This window comes from Salvelinus namaycush, chromosome 21, assembly GCF_016432855.1.
Source record: "Salvelinus namaycush isolate Seneca chromosome 21, SaNama_1.0, whole genome shotgun sequence".
NCBI lineage: Eukaryota > Metazoa > Chordata > Actinopteri > Salmoniformes > Salmonidae > Salvelinus > Salvelinus namaycush.
In genome coordinates, this window is record NC_052327.1 from 36218406 (window position 1) to 36238483 (window position 20078).

General features: G+C 43.4%; 1 pseudogene; it reads right to left on the reverse strand.

The window, feature by feature from the left end:
- Window positions 1–53: 53 nt before the first annotated feature.
- LOC120066337 overlaps window positions 54–20078 on the reverse strand; it is a 29823-nt pseudogene continuing 9798 nt past the window's right edge.

Below are 20078 nucleotides of genomic sequence, written 5' to 3' on the forward strand. Positions count from 1 at the left end.
ATACTTTAAAATATATATATTTATCCCTAGAAAAAAGGGACGCAACAAAAATATTAACAATTATAATTCTTTACAAACTATTCCACAGAGGTCATATAATTGTCGAAGTATGGTGACAGTTACTGTGTATGTACTGATATTTCAAGTACTTGAGAGTTGCTTAAAAATAACACTGTTAGACCACTTCCATGTGTATGTATCTGAGGGTCACCTCAATGTTATCTATACCTCATGATGACTTATCCATGCCCCAACCTGTTAACAGTGTGGTGGTGCTGAAGTGACACTGCTTGCCACCTGGGTTAGAGTCTGGAGAGAGGTGTACTACACATAGGAGTGGGCAGGGGGACTAGCACCAGCAAGGAGTTAGGCGTCCTCTTCCAATTACAGTGTGAGAGAGACGAGGGCTTGCATGGCGTCACATGACTGTTTCTCCATGTCTTCGGAGTTCACTGAACAAAATGGGGCGGCGCTGCCCTTTCTTTAGCCTGTGTGTTGTCCAATAGAGAAGCCTGCTGAGATCCTCCCTGAAATGAGGGCTGAGGAGCATGTAGAGCAAGGGGTCCAGACAGGAGGGCAGGGGCCCCACGAACAGCAGGATGGCCTTAGCCACCTTAGGGCTGGAGAGCTGGAGGAGGGAGGAGAAGGAGGGAAGTGTCACAGGGAAAGAGAGGAGGCAGTTGGTGAAGAGGAGGCAGGCCATAAGTTTGGTCACAGAGTACTCCTGGACAGTGACTGCCTCTTTCTCTGCTGTGTCTCTGTCCATGTGGCAGTAGTGTCTGGTATAGATGGCTGTCATCAGGAGGTAACACAGGGAGTTGAGCAGCACCAGGGCCGTGGCGTAGCTGTAGCCCAAACGGGAAGAGTGTCCGTAGGGAGAGGCCACGCAGAGAGAGGAGACCCCATACTCACCCATAGTGAGGAGAGGTAAGGCGGCAATGGCTCCAGCCAGGAAGCAACACAGAGCTGAGATACCTTGAGCACACCCCCACCCCAATGGAATCTTCCTGGCCTCAGTCTCGGCCCACTGTGAGCCACGGACAGTACATCCACGATCTAAGACAACTGCCGTCAACAGGAAGACACTGGCCTCTGAGGAGAAGACTGACAAAAAGTCAAATATCCAGCAACCTGGCCCACCCTCCCACCACGCACCATAATCAGTATAGTGGTCAAATGAAATGCCGTCAAGTACAGCCAGGGCGGCGCTAGAGACGCCATTGAGGAGGTGGACCCAGGCCAGGACTCCCAGTAGATGCTGGGTAGGAGAGGTCGGGGACTTCGAGGAGAGGGCGATGGATACCAGGACCAGGGAGTTAGACACCAAGGAGAGGATGACGATAATCCAAACAGCGACTCGCACCAGCCAGCTCCCAAATAAACTCTGACATGACTGGAACGGACCTGGGGACAAACTGTTGTCAATCAACTACCCCAGTATTAGATCCATGACAGTGTCAAATGAAGTATGTATGGGCATAGAATCCACTACGGTCCTATCGAGGTACAGAGTGTGTATGGACATGGAATCCACTACGGTCCTATAGAGGTACAGAGTGTGTATGGGCATGGAATCCACTACGGTCCTATAGAGGTACAGAGTGTGTATGGGCATAGAATCCACTACGGTCCTACAGAGTGTGCAGGCTTTTGTTCCAGCTTAACATGAACACAGCTGATTAAACCAATTACAGACCTACCTTGGGCTGGGGAACAGTGGACAGAGTGCTGGGGTCTGGCGTCTACCTCACTCTCCACCAGGAAGTTATTCTGGTCTCTAGCGTCCTCTATAAGCAAATGGTAAGTAATCATTACTTTCACTTAATACACCAAACAAAACACAAAATATATTTCAAGGATGGTTTTTGAAGGTATGTTCTTTGGTTGGCTATGATGTGTATTTCCTTTCCAGTGATGAGATCTTTACTGATGTTCTCCGTTTTCCAGATGTAGGGGGACTTTGAGTTTTCTCCAGGTACAAAGGCACAGCACTGGAAGGCGTAGGGCATCTCCACTACCCTGAGAACAATGCATAGCTTATGGTAAGACAGCTGCACACAACCCCATAACACTTACTGCACTACATTCACTCACACGCTGTCTCACCTTGAGTTGAAATAGTTTTAAAGGGGCCCAGTTTAATCGTTAACTCTGTCCCCTACCTGAGTTTAAGTAGTCTCTGGACAGGTAGTGTGTGTCTCAGGGCAGTGTTGCCAGCGAGTCTGAGGTGTGTGAGGTCCTGAAAGCCTTCCATAGGGACGGAGGACAGCAGGTTGGAGCTGAGGTCACTGAGGGAATGGATTAAGAAACACAGATAAAGAGAAGATACTTTATTTCAATTGTATGTCTGCATGTCTGTCAGAGTTTCTCAAACTCTGTCCTGGGGTGCACATTTTGGTTTTTGCCCTAGCATTAGACAGCTGATTCAAATAATCAAAGATTGTTCGAATCAGCTGTGTAGTGTTCTGGCTGTTTTAAAGACTGTTCTTTTGTTCTTTAATATCATTTACATTTCGAGGGAATACACACAGACACACAACGATGCCCATCTTTTAGAGTAGTTCTTTCAAAAAATGTGTAATCGGGAAAAAGTTATGACATTCTTCGGGGAATTGCCAGAGACCTCACAATACCATATCACCTCACAATACCATATCACCTCACAATACCATATCACGATACTTAGGTGTTGATACTATACGTATTGCGAATTCGATACTGTGATTCGATGTTACAAACATTTTGCTCACTATATGTCTGCTGCAGAGGGACAAGAGAGAGCCATGATAAAACAAGTTTTGATCAGTCATGGAAATGCAAGAAATATCACACAGTAATTTCTTTCTGGCTTTCATTATTGTCCTGTTACCATGCCAAGCTAGAATTTGTACATTGTATTGTCAGAAATGTCAAGTGTAGAAAAAGAGGTCTGCTAAGAAGGGTGGGTTTCTTTAGGATTCAGATTAGGCATAGATGCTTGTAATGTCCAACTGGTTTAGTCATGATGATAAATAACACTGACATAACATCATGACACCCCTCCAAGACCTCCAATACCTCCTCATGTATACACCAAATGCCATTCTGTTTGGGCTGTACATTGTGAGATGAATATCTCACATTAAAATGGCCACATAATTTCATTCTGTCTTTCATTATGGTCCTACATCATAAGTGTTGATGCTGTTCACATGGGAAACCATCAAACCAGGCTAATTTGAGTCAATTTTGGATTTGGATTTGAGAGTCAATCTATCATAACTTGTACTGCATATGAAATCTGTGGTTCAGGATTGTTTCGCTTGAGCTGAATAGGCAATATGTAGTATTTATTTATTACGTTTATTTGTCAGGGACAATGTACAACAAAACAAATCTCAGAATAAGTGATGTGTTGCACCAGATTTAGCTTACAGTTAATTTACATCTGCAGTCCCTGGGCAGGTGAACATACACTATATCAAATCAAATTTTATTGGTCACATACACATGGTTAGCAGATGTCAATGCGAGTGTAGCGAAATGCTTGTGCTTCTAGTTCCGACAGTGCAGTAATATCTAACAAGTAATTTAACAATTCCCCAACAACTACCTAATACACACAAATCTAAAGGGGTGAATGAGAATATGCACATATAAATATATGGATGAGCGATAGCCGAGCGGCACAGGCAAGGTGCAATAGATGGTATAAAATACAGTATATACATATGATATGGGTAATGTAAGATATGTAAACATTTAAAGTGGTATTGTATAAAGTGTCTAGTGATCCATTTATTAAAATGGCCAGTGATTGGGTCTCAGTGTAGGCAGCAGCCTCTCTGAGTTAGTGATTGCTGTTTAGCAGTCTGATGGCCTTGAAATAGAAGCTGTTTTTCATTCTCTCGGTCCCAGCTTTGATGCACCTGTACTGACCTCGCCTTCTGGATGGTAGCGGTGTGCCCCCGCAGTGGCTCGGGTGGTTGTTGTCCTTGATGATCTTTTTGGCCTTCCTGTGACATCAGATGCTGTAGGTGTCATGGAGGGCAGGTAGTTTGCCCCCGGTGATGCGTTGTGCAGACCACACCACCCTCTGGAGAGCCTTGCGGTTGAGGGCGGTGCAGTTGCCCTAACAGGCTGTGATACAGCCCGACAGGATGCTCTCGATTGTGCATCAGTAAAAGTTTGTCAGGGTTTTGGGTGACAAGCCAAATTTCTTCAGCCTCCTGAGGTTGAAGAGGCACTGTTGTGCCTTCTTCACCACACTGTCTTTGTGGGTGAACCATTTCAGTTTGTCTGTGATGTGTACGCAGAGGAACTTAAAACTTTCCACCTTCTCCACTGCTGTCCCTTCGATGTGGATAGGGGGGTGCTCCCTCTGCTGTTTTCTGAAGTACACGATCATCTCCTGTGTTTTGTTGAAGTTAAGTGAGAGGTTGTTTTCCTGACACCACACTCCGAGTGCCCTCACCTCCTCCCTGTAGGCTGTCTCGTCGTAGTTGTTAATCAATCCCACTACTATTGTGTCATCTGCAAACTTGATGATTGAGTTGGGGGTGTGAGGGTCAGCGAAGTGGAGATGTTGTTTCCTTGTAGTCCGTGATTTCCTGTAGAACCTGCCACATTTGTCTCGTGTCTGAGCCGTTGAATTGCGACTCCACTTTGTCCCTGAACCGGCACTCCTTGCGGAGTGAATAACTACACTGTTTATATTCAGCCGTATTCCCAGACCTCTTTCATGGTTAAATGCGGTGGTTCGCGCTTTCAGTTTTGCGCGAATGCCGCCATCCATCCACGGTTTCTGGTTAGGGTAGGTTTTAATAGTCACAGTGGGTACAATATCTCCAATGCACTTCCTTATAAACTCACTCACCGAGTCAGCGTATAGATCGATGTTGTTCTCTGAGGCTGACCAGAACATATCCCAGTCCACGTGATCAAAACAATCTTGAAGCGTAGATTCCGATTGGTCAGACCAGCGATGAATGGTTGTAGTCACTGGTACATCCTGTTTGAGTTTCTGCCTACAAGACGGTAGGAGCAAGATTGCGTCGTGGTCGGATTTGCCGAAGGGAGGGCGGGGGAGGTCTTTGTATGCATTGCGGAAGTCAGAGTAGCAGTGATCGAGTGTATTACCCCCACGAGTACTACAATCAATCTGCTGATAGAATTTAGGTAGCCTTGTTCTTTAATTTGCTTTGTTAAAATCCCCAGCTACAATAAATGCAATCTCAGGATATATGGTTTCCAGTTTACATAGAGTCCAGTGAAGTTCCTTGAGGGTCATCGTGGTGTCTGCTTGAGGAGGAATGTACACAGCTGTGACGATAACTGACAATTATTCTCTTGGGAGGTAATATGGCCGGCATTTGATTGTGAGGAATTCTAGGTCGGGTGAGCAGAAGGACTTGAGTTCCTGTATGTTGTTATGATTACACCATGAGTCATTAATCCTGAAGCATACACCACCGCCGTTCCCAGAGAGGTGTTTATCTCTGTCAGCGCGATGCATGGAGAAGCCCGGTGGCTGAACCGATTCCCGACAATATATCCAGAGACAGCCATGTTTCCGTGACACAGAGGATGTTATAATCTCTGATGTCTCTCTGGAAGGCTACCCTTGCTTGAATTTCATCTACCTTGTTGTCAAGAGACTGTACATTGGCAAGTACTATACTCGGAAGCGGTGAGCACGTCTATGGAGCCTGACCAGGAGGCCGCTCCATCTGCGGCGCCGTTGTTTTGGGATGGCTTCTGGGATTAGATCCATTGTTCTGGGTGGTGGTCCAAACAGAGGATCTGCTTCGGGAAATTCGTATTCCTGGTCGTAATGTTGGTAAGTTGACGTCGCACTTATAGCCAATAGTTCTTCCCGGCTGTATGTAATAAGACTTAAGATTTCCTGGGGTAACAATGTAAGAAATAATACATTAAAAAACAAAATACTGTGTAGTTTCCCTAGGATTCGAAGCGAGGCGACCATCTCTGTTGGCGCCATCTTGATCAATCAAACATGACCAAAATTATGTGGACATCTGCTCGTCGAGCATCTCTTCAAAAATCATGAACATTAATATGGAGTCTACTGCCTCCACTCTTCTGTGAAGGCTTTCCACTTGTTGGAACATTGCTGCGGGGACTTTCTTCCATTCAGCCACGAGCATTAGTGAGGTTGGACACTGATGTAGGGCAATTAGACTTGGCTCGCAATCGGCGTTCCAATTCATCACAAAGGTGTTCGATTGGGTTGAGGTCCGAGCTCTGTGCAGGCCAGTCAAGTTATTTTACACCGATCTCGACAAACCATTTCTGTATGGACCTCGCTTTGTGCACAGAGACATTGTCATGCCCAAACTGTTGCCACAAATTTGGAAGCACAGAATTGTCTAGAATGTCATTGTATGCTGTTGCGTTTGGCATTCGCCAAACCCAGATTAATCCGTTGGACTGCCAGATGGTGAAGTGTAATTCATCACTCCAGATAACGCATTTCCACTGCTCCAGAGTCCAATGGCGGCGAGCTTAACACCACTCCAGCTGACGCTTGGCATTACGCATGGTGATCTTAAGCTTGTGTGCGACTGCTCGACCATGGAAACCCATTTCATGAAACTCCTGACGAGCAGTTATTGCGCTGACACTGCTTCCAGATGCAGTTTGGAACTCGTAGTGAGTTTTGCAACTGAGGACAGAGGATTTTTACGTGCTTCAGCACTCGGCAGTCCCGTTGATTGTGGAGGCCAGGTCATCCATGCTTCTACATCTGCATTGCTTGCCGTTTGGGGTTTTACGCTGGGTTTCTGTACAGTACTTTGTGACATCGGCTGATGTAAAAAGGGCTTTATAATTAAATGTGATTGATTGATGCATCACTCTCCTTCTTGGTCAAATTGCCCTTACACAGCCTGGAGGTGGGTTTTGGGTCATTGTCCTGTTGAAAAACAAATGATAGTGCCACTAAGCGCAAACCAACAGGGATGGCGTATCATTGCCGAATGCTATGGTAGCCATGCTGGTTAAGTGTGCCTTGAATTCTAAATAAATCACTGACTGTGTCACCAGCAAAGCACCATCACACCACCTCCTCCATACTTCACAGTGGGAACCACACATGCGGAGATCCTCCATTCACCTACTCTGCGTCTCACAAAAACATGGCGGTTGGAACCAAAAATCTCAAATTTGGGCTCATCAGACCAATGGATAGATTTCCACCGGTCTAATGTCCATTGCTCGTGTTTCTTGGCCCAAGCAAGTCTCTTCTTATTATTGGTGTACTTTAGTATTGGTTTATTTGCAGCAATTCGACCATGAAGGCCTGATTCACGCAGTCTCCTCTGAACAGTTGATGTTGAGATGTGTCTGTTACTTGATTTCTGAGGCATTTATTTGGGCTGCAATCTGAGGTGCAGTTAACTCTATTGAACTTATCCTCTGCAGCAGAGGTAACTCTGGCTCTTCCTTTCCTGTGGTGGTCCTCAGGAGAGACAGTTTCATCATAGCGCTTGATGGTGTTTGCGACTGCACTTGAAGAAACGTAAAAATGTTTTGACATTTTCCGGATTGACTGACCTTCATGCCTTAAAGTAATGATGGACGGTTGTTTCTCTTTGCTTATTTGAGCTGTTCTTGACATAATATGGACTTGGTATTTTACCATAAAGGGCTATCTTCTGTATATCACCCCTACCTTGTCACAACTCAACTGACTGGCTCAAACGCATTAAGAAGTAAAGAAATTCCACATTAACTTTTAACAAGGCACACCTGTTAATTGAAATGCATTGCAGGTGACTACCTCATGAAGCTGGTTGAGAGAATGACAAGAGTGTGTGTAACCAGTGTGAAATGGCTCACTAGTTAGCGGGGTGTGCGCTAATAGCGTTTCAATCGGTGACGTCACTCGCTCTGAGACCTTGACGTAGTTGTTTCCCATGCTCTGCAAGGGCCGTGGCTTTTGTTGGGGCGAGGAGAGGGACGGAAGCAACACACTGTTACATGTGCAAAGCTGTCATCAAAGCAAAGGATGGCTACTTTGAAGAATCTAAAATCTAAAATATATTTTGATTTGTTTAATACTTTTTTGGTTACTACATGATTCCATATGTGTTATTTTATAGCTTTGATGCCTTTGATGTCTACAATGTAGAAAATAGTAAAAATACAGAAAAACCCTGGAATGAGTAGGTGTGTCCAAACTTTTGACTGGTACTGAATATAATTTTGCACCCACAATTTCAGACAAAGTCAGGCGCCAATGTCTATGTGTATGTAAAGTGTAAATGGCCCAGGTTACTCACAGGGTTCTGAGTTCAGTCAGCTCTAGGAAAGTGTCTGCTGGGACCTTGTGGATATGGTTTTGATGGAGGTGACTAAATACAACAACACACATCACAACTGTCCCCTGGATTGTATTTATGGCTGGGTTGAGGACTAACAATAATGGTAACGAAACCACTCACATTTTCTGGATCTTTCTGCAGCCACTGAAGCTGGGAAGATGCTGGATCAGGTTATGGGAGAGATCCCTGCAGGTACAGTGTTCATTATTGTTTATTTAAAATGATGTTTAGGATAACACAACATCTAATTTCTAAGATACTGAACCAAGACATATTATAGTATCAAAAGATATTTGGTCAATCAGTATAGGGACTTACAGCTGTATCAGGTTGGGTAACTGGTCACAGAGGGTACCTGGCAGTGATGAGATGTGTGTACCTGTGACAGCTCTGAATAGACAGAGAATTTGGTCATAGAAAGGACAGACTCAAACCACGTTTACATCCACAGTTTTTATGCGAGTAAAGTCATATAGATTTTTTTTTAAATCACAACAGCTGTGATGTAAACAGGACATTTCGGTGTAATTTTATAAATGTCTACAGATCTTTTTATGTCTGTAAAATGTATTATGCGGGAAATGGCGGTGGACACGACTTTATGCGCAAATGTTTATATAATAGCCATCACATCAAAGTAAATTTGGAGTCAGGCGATAATATGGTGTGTGGTCCTCCCACTACAACTCGGGAAACCATGCAGTTTATTAGGCTAAAGATTAAATAAGTTAGGATGAACTTGCACAGTGATGAGCTTGACGCTCCTTTCCAATAAATATTGATGGTCTTATCATTTTTGTATTTTTATTTATTGTTTTACTATTTTCAGTTTTTGTTTTCGGGGGTCTTATTCTGGTGACATGATGATCGAAGCTTGACTGCCATTTATCCATAATAATTTCTTCATGTAGACTAGCTAACCCGCACTGTATCTGCGAGCTGTTAGCACACGTGCCAAGACCAGAGTTGGCACATTTGCTATTTAACGCAACAGTTTTTGTGAGAAATGGAAATACATTGAACTTTTTATTTTTATTTGGTACATTAAAACTAAAAGGGATACTTGGGGATTTTGGCAAGGAGGCCCTTTGTCTGCTTCCCAAGAGTCAGATGAACTCATGGATACCATTTTTATGTCCCTGCGTCCAGTATGAAAGAAGTTAGGTAGTTTTGTAAGCCAATGCTAACTAGCATTAGCACAATTAATGGAGTCTATTGGTATCTGCTAACATGCTAGTTAACAAGTTCCTTCAAACTGCACGCAAAGACAAAAATGGTATCCACAAGTTCATCTGACCTTGGGGAAGTAGGTAAAGGGCCTCATTGCCAAAATCCAGAAGTAAGTGAAAAAAGTGCATTAAGTGTGCATTACTTCATAACGCACTGGTTTTTATCCGCAACAAGTCCATTTGGTGGAAACTGCGAATTTTTTATTTTATGTGGATTCTGGAATATTCGCATGAGAATCTGTCTGCAATTGGATGGAAACCTAGCTAATGTGCTGAATCTGATTCATGGGAGCTGGGGTGTATTCAGTGTATTTAGGGACTTTTGAGGACTGAGACTTACAGGGTTTCCAAACTGTTTGTGCCAGTGAGGTCTGGAAACTCTGTGATATCTGTGGCTCCGTTGAGTGATCTATACAATAACAAAAAAGACGGACAAAAAATTTAAAATCACACCTGCTTAGCTTTCTTCTTCAATTTTCATCTACTTCTTCTCAAAGGAGGTAGGACAGAATGAAGAGGGATAATGGAGACTTACAGCATCCGTAGCGCTGGTAAATGCTGGAAAGCTGATTTGCCTACAAACTGGATGGGATTGTCGTAGAAGTATCTGTTAGAGAGGAAATAGAGCACAATTGTCTGCGGGATCAAAATTACCTCACTCATCGAATCATTGTGAATCGATCATAATGATTAATTACTTATTCACGATCAACTTCACATCAGGACGTTGACGCAAGAGCACCTACATTGTGACGAGGGACGGGTTTCCCACGAAGGCTTGTTCTGGGACAGATCTGATGTTGTTGCTATGGAAACTCCTTGAGGGCAAATATTTAAGATTTAAGATAACTGAAAATGTGATTTGTTCTATAAGTGGCAGCACTGGAGTGTAATGAGTTTCACTCACAGCTCTTTGAGGTTAGGGAGGGCTCTGATGGCCGTGGGAAACATGGCAAGGTCGTTGTAGTTCAAATCTCTGAGGGTCGGGGGAAAAAATGAACACATTAATTATTACAGTTGTCGGCACTGATACAGTAACTTCCCTTACTCTACTTTCCTGTCAAGAATTCATGGCTGCAGTGAGGTACAGAAAGGTTTCAGACCCTCTGTCTCTGTCCAGAGTTTACACCACTCATATTAGAGCCTCTTTCTCATGACGCTGCTTCCTGTTTGTCCAAACTAGATGCCGAGGAACCTATAGGTCTATGCTAAGAACTGTCAGGTCTGGATTGGCTCCCAGGCGGAGGGTGAGGAGGATTTACAGTAGTTCACAACCTGCCTGCTCCTTCGTGGGCAGGGGACTATTGTACTGCTAAACATGATTTACACACATCAAGTACAGGGGGGTTTCCTGGAACCATGTGAGGACATGAAGTGCCTTCAGAAAGTATTCATACCTCTTGACTTATTCCACATTTTGTTGTCTTACAGCCTGAATTACAAATGAATTGAATAGATTTTTAATATTTTTTAATACCCCATAATGACAAAGGGAAAACATATTTTTTGACATTTTGCAAATGTATTGAAAATGAAATACAGAAATATCTCATTACCATACGTATTCACACCGCTGAGTCAATACTTTGTAGAAGCAGCTTTGGCAGCGATTACAGCTGTGACTCTTTCTGGGTAAGTCTCTAAGAGCTTTCAACACCTGGATTGTGCAACATTTGCCCATTATTCTTTTAAAAATTCTACAAGCTCTGTCAAATTGGTTGTTGATCATTGCAAGACAACCATTTTCAGGTCTTGTCATACATTTTCAAGTAGATTTAAATCAAAACTAACTCTGCCACAGGAACATTCACTGTCTTCTTGGTAAGCAACTCCAGTGTAGATTTGGCCTTGTGTTTTAGGTAATTGTCCTGTTGAAAGGTGAATTCATCTCCCAGTGTCTGGTGGAAAGCAGACTGGAGCAAGTTTTTCTCTAGGACAATGGTCACCAACCAGTCGACCACAGGGCATTCCTAGTCGATCACCAAATATTTTGAAAAGCCAACGATAAAGGCTTGCGCTCCTTTTGTGTGTGTGTGTGTGTTGCGCTGTTGGCGGTATGTGTACTTGATTCAGAAGCCCTGTGCATCGGTTGCGAACAGTGTTCCCATTTTGAACCGTTTTATTTGTCTGAAAAGACCAATACGGCTACCCGGCGGACCGGGAGGTCTGTGGCTAAACGAGTACGCCTACTACACTGGCCAATTGGATAGCTCAAATCACCATGTCTACAGCGTCCACGACCCCGGCCACAACAAAGTTTGATACTGGTCTACTTGAGATTTGATAACTTTAAAAACCATTACCGACCAGAGAGACTGTCAAAGAATACAGCAAAGTGCTTCTGTTTTTATGAGTCAGTTGATGTCTAAGTATTTATTCAGCACTGCCAACACTATTTTTATTCAACACTATTTATTACAAAACATAAAACGCGCTTCAGCCTAGTTCCACTCGCGCTGCGGGTGCAATGAATGAGTAGCCAAGTGTATCAGTTAATTGTATTATTATTAGCAGCTCGTCGTGTCTATTTTAATATCTAGGAATATTTAACTTTCTCTGGTCATAGGAGAACAACATGAACCCCTCTCTCTGGTCAGTCTCACTAGAGGAAAGGAAGGAGAGAGCAGGGACGGTGATGGGAGGACACTCCGCTGCTCTCTCCCTACTTCCGCTGCGACTAATGCCGTGTTCAAAACAACTGGGGGCTCGTAAATCTCCGACTTCTGTGCGTTGATGACAACTGGAAACTCGGAAAAATCATTTTGAATGGTCATCCATCTCAGTCAAGTCGGAAACTCGGGCATCTTTCTAGAGCGCTTACTTACTCTACCTGAACATCACTGACGTCATGACTTGATCTCGTTCAGAGTTCCCAGTTGTCTTAGAAGCACCATGACCATTAGATGCAGGTACTATCAGTTCAGTAAAATATAAAAGCGAATTATTTCAATGTATGCTCAGCTCTGCCTCGCAAGTGCTACACCAACTGATTTGTTATCAAAGCTCCAGTTTTGAAATATAATAATGGTCTGAGAAGAAAAATATTGTCAGGCCAGGCACAAACCACATTCCTACAAAACTGTTTATATTAGGTTAATGTTACATTTTAGTCATGTTAAAAAAAATTGGCTTGCTTTTTGACTGTGAAAGTGATCTTAACTCAGAAAAGGTTGGTGCCTTTATGCTAAGCTCCATTCCGTTTCTTTTTATCCTGAAAAACTCCCCAGTCCTTAACGATTACAAGCATTCCCTTAACATGATGCCACTACCACTATGCTTGAAAATATGGAGAGTGTTACTCAGTAATGTGTTGTGTTGGATTTGCCCCAAACATAACACTTTGTATTCAGCTCAAAAAGTTGCTTTGCCACATTTTTTGCAGTTTTACTTTAGTGCCTTTTGTTATTCTGTACAGGCTTCCTTCTTTTCACTCTGTCATTTAGGTTAGTATTGTGGAGTAACTACAATGTTGTTGATCCATCCTCAGTTTTCTCCTATCACAACCATTAAACTCTGTAACTGTTTTAAAGTCACCCTTGCCTCATGGTGAAATCCCTCAACGAATCTGTGTTTGGAATTCACTGCTCGACTGAGGGACCTTACAGATAATTGTATGTGTGGGGAACAGAGATGAGGTTCAAAAATCATGTTAAACACTATTATTGCAAACAGAGTCCATGCAACTTATTATGTGACCTTTTAAGCACATTTTTACTCCTGAACTTATTTAGGCTTGTCATAACAAAGGGGTTGAATACTTATTGACTTAAGACATTTCAGCTTTTTATTTTTAATTAATTTGTCAAAATTTAAATGTAAACCATTTTAAATGCATGCTGTAACACAACAAAATGTGGATAAAGTCAAGGGGTATGAATACTTTCTGAAGGCACTGGGGGAGACAAAAATAACTACAAACAAAATATTGCAACAGAATAGCAGTCTGGCTCTCATGTACTGTACATTACAGTCATTATAGAGTCGGTGGTACAGTATTTACTTCAGTTGACTCATACAGGGCTCATCTCATGTGTGCACAGACCGCAAGTGGTTCTGTGTTATAAGGCTGCAATAATGGGCCAATCTAGCAATATTTCAGATCTCAGCCTGATGCATTTAAAGCAGCCCCCCCCCCCCCGCATTGTAAATACAGTAGTCAGTACTGTAAATATAGTGCAAATACATATCATGTTTTAAATGTTTGTCTTTTTGATAGTGGTAACTTGTGAACTACTGCTGTATCTTCCAACATGACTCTCTGTTTTCTTTGGTCAGTAGTATAATGGGGGTTGTTAGTGTACAGTACTGGTAGCCTGGATGTTGTTTGGCTATTACCCTGCTAGCACTGAGGAAACATGTGCTGCTAGATTTAGGGTAATTGGTAGAGTGCTGCATCATGCGGCCACACACTGAGGTGCACCAAATCGTTGAGTGATCGTTTGAACTGCAGTGGTGGCCGTCTTGTAAAAAAAGCAAATTCAGAGTTCTGTTCTGGCATGCAAATCCATAGCCTGGGTACCTGAGTGTCTAGCCTGGGTACATGAGTGTCTAGCCTGGGCACCTCAGTGTCTAGCCTGGGTACCTCAGTGTCTAGCCTGGGTACCTCAGTGTCTAGCCTGGGTACCTGAGTGTCTAGCCTGGGTACCTGAGTGTCTAGCCTGGGTACCTGAGTGTCTAGCCTGGGTACCTCAGTGTCTAGCCTGGGTACCTCAGTGTCTAGCCTGGGTACCTCAGTGTCTAGCCTTGGTACCTCAGTGTCTAGCCTGGGTACCTCAGTGTCTAGCCTGGGTACCTGAGTGTCTAGCCTGGGTACCTGAGTGTCTAGCCTGGGTACCTGAGTGTCTAGCTTGGGTACCTCAGTGTCTAGCCTGGGTACCTGAGTGTCTAGCCTGGGTACCTGAGTGTCTAGCCTGGGTACCTCAGTGTCTAGCCTGGGTACCTGAGTGTCTAGCCTGGGTACCTCAGTGTCTAGCCTGGGTACCTCAGTGTCTAGCCTGGGTACCTGAGTGTCTAGCCTGGGTACCTCAGTGTCTAGCCTGGGTACCTGAGTGTCTATACGTTCAACAACAAAACGTTGACTGAAGCAAAGAGAGACTGGCACCCAGACTTGCAAAAACATATGATGATGCGTAGTGATGCGTGTCATCTTGAATCAAATAATTAATTAGTAGGTTATTAGTTCATTAGCTTTTTATAATCTAATGTCTCAGTAAATACCTGGTAATTTCTATACCGTAAGAAATTGTGTCAATCAAGTCATAAGGTGATGAAGGTACATTTGAGGTAGAGGTGAACTCACAGAGTCTCCAGGCTGAGAAGCCCATCAAAACACCTATCACCCAACGACTGGATCTGGTTGTTATGGAGGTGCCTAGGAAGAGATGCATGGAAAGATATCAAAAAAGTGCGAAGACCCAATAACGTCCTGCAGGGTTCTACACATTGGTAGAAAGGAAGTAGGTATGCATAGGAGCAAAAGAGAGAAAAGGTAGAAAACAAAGAACATTGAAAGACGGAGAGAGCAAGGCTGGCCCTTAAACAACAAAAACAAATGATATAACAACCAACCGTTGGTCAATCCAACCATGCTACTCACAGGACCACCAGACTGGTGAGATTGGCGAACGCGTGGTCTGGGATGTGGGTGATGCTGTTGAGGGCCAGGGTCACTGCCTGCAGGGTTGGCAGGATGGCCAGGGCATGGACAGGCACCTCCGTTAGGGTATTATCATCCAGCCACAGGTGGCGTAAGGACGCCAGGCCCCTAAAGGAGCTCTCAGGAACACTGGCAATTTGGTTGGCATCCAACCGCCTGACAGAGAGAGAGGGAGAGTGACGCCGACAGTGTCCCATTCAGTCAGATTTTCCTTGAAAATACAGTAATCAATTACATTCAAAGTGCATTTCAAAGAATTCACAAGTTATTTCTTTGGAGCGGACATGTTTATTCATTAACATTTATCTGTTCATTTAGATTAACTTCACAAACAAATTCATGCACCATCTACTTCTTCTATAAATACATGCTTTTACATGGAGCATGCATGTCCAGTAAATGAATGTAAAACATTTATATTGAAAGGTAGAAAATAAAGTTGTTTGGAAAACACAAAATAAATGTAGACCTTGTGCTTTAATTCATTTCTCATATTAAACAGCATCTCCAAGCTGCTTTTTATTCCAGAGAGACATCCTCGATCAGGGAGGTCTGTGCATTCTTTGGGTGCATGGTAGTAATTTCTGGTGTTGACATTCGCTGTAGGGACTTAGCTGTCTGACAAAGGGTCCTGGCACCACCACAAGCAGACAGCTTACTTGTGGTCGTCCTTTGTCTGTCTGTCTAACGTGTGAACTTCAGATTGGTATGTCTAAACAACATGGATAGCTGTTTACTCCGGCCAGAGCGTTCAAACACGAGCCTGATTGAGATGTGGAGGACAGAGGATCAGGTAAACATGTTTAGGGATGCCTCAGGGCTCAGTGTAACAACCGTTCATTTTGTAAGAGGATAATGACGGAGTGAGTTTCGTGTGTGTGTGGGGCGGCAGGTAGCCTAGCGGTTAAGAGCATTAGGCCAGTGACTGAAAGGTCGGTGGTTCAAATCCCCGAGCCAACTAGGTGAAAAATCTGTCAATGTGCCCTTGATCGAGGCACTTAACCCTAGTCGCTCTGGATAAGAGCATCTGCTAAAATGTGTGTTTGGCTATAATCCATTAGACTTTTCGTGGTTCTATATGATTTCGATTATAACATATTAAAGCTACTGAACTTTCAATATTAAGTGTAACAGAAGGTCGGTGTGTATGTGTGTGGCAGAGAGAAAAACATTCCCACATTACCAACATTGTGCCATGTTTACAAATGACATGGACAATTACATGTGTGGCTCTTTGAGTGACCTTAACCACACATGTTTTTCTTGAATGTTGCATTGTGTTTCCTGCCTCTGGAGAATAATACTTCCCAACAGTGAGAGCATAAACAAAACATATGAAATGAACCTGAAAATTCAGCTTAGCGTCAAATAAGGTCTGTCTATCATCAGTGACTGTCAGAATTCCTAAATACAAGGAGTCCCTTTTTTCAGATGGAATGACACACAATAAGCTATTGGCGAAGGCTAAGACTGTTGACAGATGTACCAAGACGATAGAGTTAAAGGACAGTTTTAGCATAGGCAGCGCCATTGAGGACAATTTTAAGTCGTCAACTGGGTGGGACATCCTATGGGTTAAGGAACGATCACATAATTCCATCCAGGTCACCAGGAGGGATCAGCCAATGAATTAAACTCATGAGGAAACATTCCATAATGGCAGGTGGTAAAAAATGGCTTTATACCTGTTCAAACAACATACTCTACGTGGCAGTGTGCACCTTTTCAGTTTGTTTGCAAACTCATAGAAGTAGTAGAAGAAAATAACCTACTTAAAAATGGAGATGGCCTCAATGGCGCTGCCCGTGCTCTCACAGACAATGATGCGATGTCTATCCAATGTCTATGGTCAAGACTCAATATGGAGGCATTTCTCTCCTCCTCTCCTTCCTCTATTCCCTGCTCAGCTCCTTCTCGAACTACGCTGCAGAGGGGCTATATTCAGGTGGACATCATACAGAGAAAACTAACTGGGTCTTGAATTAGCTAGTGTCATCTTGTAGCTTATGAATAGTGCATGTGTTCAGTTGTTCAGATATACTCACAGAGACTGTAGGTTCTTCAGGTTCTCAAGAGCCTTGCTGGGAACCTGCTTTAGGTGATTGTTCTGTAGCATTCTGTTCAGAAAGACAGAAGGTATTAATTCACAAAGATGCAGGTTTTTAGAAATTGATCATGTATGAGCTAGTAATGTATGACTTACAGTACTTTGAGATTGAAGAGGCCAGAGAAAGCCCCTTCAGGGATGTCTGTTAGGTCGTTTCCTGCTAGTCGTCTGCAGGGTGAGAAGCAGACGAAAGATACAAATGATGATATGGGTGTGGGAAATACACGTGCACACACACTCATACACACTGTACTGCATTACAGATTATTCTTTTTTAACAACTGAATTTCCACTGATTCACCCGGCACCAGTTTATTTCATTAATAAGCCAACCAGGCACCATAAACTGTAACCTGAACCTGTTGTTGCTGAATTTCAATTTCCTGACTCCCTTTCAACAGCTCCGACAAAAAGCTGTTTCATACATGGGCAAGTAAAGAGAATGGAGTCTAATATTAACATCATTACTGCTTCTGGCTCCCGGCCCATTCTGTTAGCACATCTATCGAGCCACATTGATCCTTCTGTTTTGTGTTTGTCTCTCACCCCATATTTACTGTCTGGTTCATACTACATGTAGACTAGAGAGGGGGTTTTCAGCAGTGAGCAGACACTAACTCTGGGTTTTTTACTTGGGGATTTATTACAGACAATTTGGGTACCCGTGTAATACTCTTCAGCAGTCAGCATCAGACCAGAGAAATTTTCCAACAGAGAAATCTAATCTCCAGGAAGGACAAAGCTTATACTCTCAAACTCCTACTAAAGAGGGGTGCCATCTGTCCTAGACTAATACTCACAGCTCTTGGAGGAAGTGTAGGTTGGAGAGGGCTCTGTTGGGCAGCAGGGTGAGGTTGTTCATACTCAAATCACTGATGGAGGAACACAGAACAGTAGCAGTTTGTTAGCATGACATGGGTGTGTTAGCGCCACAACTGGGCTCTCCAGCTGTCCATTTCACACATAGTAAAAGCCATCATACTTCCTGACTGATATGGTAAGACTGAAGGGGGGAGACATACAGAAAACATTAGGATACCCCACCATATACATCATTCTCAAAACCCTTATTGATGAAGGATTCTTGATCTGAAATTCAACAGCACTTTTGAAATGTGTAATTTAAAAATATATATATATATATATTTGATACAGTGCATTCGGAAAGTATTCAAAAACCTTCACCTTTTCCACATTCTGTTACGTTACAGCCGTATTCTAAAATTGATTTAAAAAAACATTCTCATAAATCTACACACAATACCCCATAATGACAAAGAGAAAACAGGTTGAGAAATTTTAGCAAGTGAATAAAAAAAATAAAAACAGTATTCAGACCCTTTACTATGAGATTTGAAATTGAGCTCAGGTACATCCTGTTTCCATTGAGCATCCTTGAGATGTTTCTACAACTTGATTGGAGTCCATCTGTAGTAAATTCAATTGATTGGACATGATTTGGAAAGGCACATACCTATCTATATAAGTTATCACAGTTGACCAAGCCATGAGGTCGAAGGAATTGTCCGTAGAGCTCCGAGACAGGATTGTGTCGAGGCACAGATCTGGGGAATGGTACCAAAACAATTCTGCAGCATTGAAGGTCCCCAAGATCACAGTGGCCTCCATCATTCTTTAATGGAAGGAGTTTGGATCCACCAAGACTCTTCCTAGAGCTGGCCGCCCGGCCAAACTGAGCAATCGGGGGAGAATGGCAATGGTCAGGGACGGGACCAAGAACCCGATGACAGAGCTCCAGAGTTCCTCTGTGGAGATGGGAGAACCATCCAGAAGGACAACCATCTCTGCAGCACTCCACCAATCAGGCATTTACGTTAGAGTGACCAGATGGAAGACACTCCTCAGTAAAAGGCACATGACAGCCCACTTGGAGTTCGTGAAAAGGCACCCAAAGGACTCTCAGACCATGAGAAACCAGGTTCTCTGGTCTGATGAAACCAAGATTGAACTCTTTGGCCTGAATGCCAAGCGTCACGTCTGGAGGAAACCAGGCACCGCTCATCAACTTTCCATTACCATCCCTACGGTGAAGCATGGTAGTGGCACCATCATGCTGTGGGGATGTTTTTCAGCGGCAGGGACTGCGAGACTAGTCGAGGGATCGAGGGAAAGATGAACAGAGCAAAGTATAGAGAGATCCTTGATGAAAACCTGCTCCAGAGCGCTCAACACCTCAGACTGGGGTGAAGGTTCACCTTCCAACAGGACAACAACCCTAAGCACACAGCCAAGACAACACAGGAGTGGCTTCGGGACAAGTCTCTGAATGTCCTTGAGGGGCCCAGCTAGAGCGCGGACTTGAAACCAATCGAACATCTTTGGAAAGACCTGAAAATAGCTGTGCAGCGACGCTCCCCATCCAACCTGACAGAGCTTGAGAGGATCTGCAGAGAAGAATGGGAGAAACTCCCCAAATACAGGTGTGCCAAGCTTGTAGAGTCATACCCAAGAAGACTCGAGGCTGTGTAATCGCTGCCAAAGGTGTTTCAACAAAGTACTGAGTAAAGGGTCTGAATACTTATGTAAATGTGATATTTCCATTTTTTAAATTTTTATACATTTGCAAATAATTCTAAACCATTTTTTGCTAAGTCATTATGGGGTGTTGTGTGTAGATTGATGAGATTTTTTAAAAACTATTTAATCCCTTTTATAATAAGGCTGCAACATAACAACATTTGGAAAAAGTGAAGGGGTCTGAATTAGGGCTGACCCCAATTAGTCAACTGGTCGATTGTTTG